Consider the following 3,303-nt stretch of genomic DNA (forward strand, 5'->3'; position numbering starts at 1 on the left):
TGATCTAGTTGAAGATGTCGCTGCCCACAGCAGGGGGGTTGGACTAGATGACCTTTAGAGGTCCCTTCCAACCCAAACTATGCTATGATTCTATGTTTCTATGAAAACAGTCATTATCAAAGCAATGGGTGGTTATCAAGGCAGAAGAAATGGGTGAGGAGGGTGTGATGCAGTCTACAGTGTAATGGGTGTGTTTGCAGATGGTGTAATGGGGAGTTCCAGTGTATCAGGTGGTGCAATTTTGCTTTTCTTTCTTATTTATGTGGGTATGCAGTAATGATGTTATGTGTGCAGCAACTGTCTGCTTCACAATACGGCTTTTTACATGTTTGCTAGTTGACAAAGACTGTCTTGAACCATCAGTGGCCACTGCTGAGGGCTGGAGGAAGCAGATTGACGGGGACAGAAGTAGCAAAAGGCAGTATTTTATATATCAGCAGCTCCATGTTCTCCCTGGTGAGTCAGCAGATGGAGATGAATTCCTGCGATGGCAGCTGCCTATGAAATCTTCTTTGGCAAAGCCAGTAATGGAGAAAGTTTAATACACGTTGCATATCTGTCATTTTAACACACCTCCACCACCTCCTCAGACCTGGAAATGCTCTCCCTGCCCTTCAGGCACTCAGCATGAAGGCTTAGTCTTCAGCAGGGACACCAAGCTACCATGCGCTGAGCTTCAATCAGGCAGGACTTGCTGCAAAGTTCATTTGCAGAGCTAATCTGAATAATGGATACAAGTTTCTAAATCAACATTTAAAATGCAACAACACAATAGGCTCCACTACAGTACTAGCTCCCTGCAGGATCATCTCCGTGCCAAGTTCAGTTTGTACGGGTAAAGTTACTTAAAACTCATTTTTCTTCAGCAAAAGGCAGGTGTGCCAAAAAATAATTGCATGCAGTAGTCAAAGGTAGAGATTTCTTATTTAAAATATACGAAAAGAACAATTTGGTAATTATATATATGAAAAGGCCATAAGAGAAACTTTATACCAAATGACTGTAAAATTTAGGATGAAATTCTCATCCTAAAATTGTTACCAGAAACTTCCATAACATACAGTGATATTTGGACACACTTACATCCAATATCCTCCTCATACCAGATGTAGGCCAGTCAACCGAAACTGTATCTTCAGAACATCCACACATGCATGTTGCAAATCGAAACAGAGAGGGAAACTTGAACTAGCCTAGCATTTGGCACCTTGTCTGTTTAGCAACACAGATAACGCCTGATGTAACATCTTGGTCCTTATTTCTCTGAGGAATAACTTAGGGTCTAGTTCTGAGTCTCTGTCCATATAATTCAAGCTGTTTGATTTTGAAAAATAAACTGACCATCCATCATTGTAAGGGGTCTCTTGAGTGTTATGAGAAGTGCTTTCACCTAGGTATTAGGATGTCATCTCACTGGGATGAGAGATCATAGACTCATCAGGCACAGACTCCAGCATGTCTCTTTTGGTCAGTAATTGTATATAAAAACATACATACATATACATATATCACTCCTCCGGCATATCCACAAATAATCAGTCCTGGAAAAAGATGTGATCAATCCTAACAAAACCTTATTTTTCCTTCTTTGATGATATCTTCAATTTTAATGTGATTGAATTTAAGGGGGGACTCAAAATTTCTCACCTCTTCCCTGAATTATATCAATACTAAAAAGTTATTTCAAATTATTATTAAAAAAATCTTCTGAGGAAAACCTATTTTTGATAAATTATTTCAATAGCCTTCTCAAATACCTTTTACATTTTTAATATTTTTAGCTTTAAAAACATGATCATGTAAGGAAAAACTTATAACACTTTTTTTTTTAAGTTTGATTTTCTAAATAAAAAGCAGACTGCTATCCAATCTTCATAACTCCAGGAAGTATACATATGTTATGATTAAAGACAACAAGTACACACAGATGGATAAATACTTTATTTCCATAAATAATGGCCACATGTGAATAGTGGTCTAACCATAATTTCAGCTACACCTGAGCTACCTGTCATCTAACTTTTAAAACCAGCTTGCTGAGGTGCTGGTTCTCAGCAGGGCTTGCGCTATTAGCTTGACAATGGGGATCAGAAATGGCTCATATCCTGCTCACTCAGTAAACTTGACAGAACACCCTGTAGACACATTTTTGAAGGTAGGCTACAAAGTCAAGTTTGTAGTTTACATGATTTTTTTTTAGTTCCTGTCATTCAGGGCTGCTATCATGGGCACCCTATTAATTGGATATTGTTATTATTGGTGCAAATATGTTATCTCAGCATACAACTGCCTATCTAGCCGCTTTCATTGTAATATGTGTATTCTTCCCAGATACAAAAATTAGAAACATAACCTCCTTTCTCTACATCCAAAATATGTCCTGCAATAAAGGGAGTATATCAGTTAATGGTTAGAGCCCTGATTTACAACAGAAAATCTGGGAGGGATGCTGTAACTATATTTAAGCAAATATTTAAAATACAAAATTACACAAATACATACAGAGCCATTTCTAGACGTGTCAGCATTGTAAGTAAAACTGAGTTCAAATGCTCAAGCAGGTCATAGTCAGACATCCTCATAGCCACAGGAAGCAGAGAGAATCAGAGAAGGTAAGGTTTCTGGATGGAGAATGGGGATATTAAAAAGGAGGAGTCTTGGAAAGTGGGAGTTGTTGCTCTGATGGTATGGTAAGGGGCAGCAATTGGGTTTACTGAGCATGAAGGTCTTGCACACTCTCTCATGCTCTTCATGGCTCTCCAAGCAGGCACCAGGGTCTGCAGCAGCTGGCAAACAGCAAGCGGAATATCTTCTACGTTGTTCGCAGGTCTGAGAGTATGTAATCTCTCCGAGTTCAAATATTTCACCATTTCTTCACAAGCTGAAAAGCAGCTTTGTAAAAAAAAAATTCTCTATAATATCTATTTCTTGTGGAAGCCATACACTAACATATAAGAACGAATTAGGTAACTGTTGCCACACTACCAAGCTGTGTGAGGCAGCAATGCAACGCTTATTTTATGCTCCGGATTAATATGAAAAAAGGGCCTCAGCTGAAGTCTCACTACGTCCAAATGTACGCGCCCAAACCCCGGTGCAGGGTGAACGGCCCTGGACAGATTTGGAGACCTTGGGAGTGTCAGCCTAGATATTGCATTGCCATCTAGTGCGCATCGCAGAAACTGCGTGGCGAGGCCTGAAAGTTAAGATGCACAGCACTAAACATGTATAAAAGTAAGGAGGGTTTTCAAAAATGTTCCAGTTGAAGGGTTATTATGTAATGGCAGCAGGAAATTCTTAATA

Source organism: Aptenodytes forsteri, unplaced genomic scaffold (assembly GCF_000699145.1).
Source record: "Aptenodytes forsteri isolate BGI_AS27 unplaced genomic scaffold, ASM69914v1 Scaffold87, whole genome shotgun sequence".
Taxonomy (NCBI): domain Eukaryota; kingdom Metazoa; phylum Chordata; class Aves; order Sphenisciformes; family Spheniscidae; genus Aptenodytes; species Aptenodytes forsteri.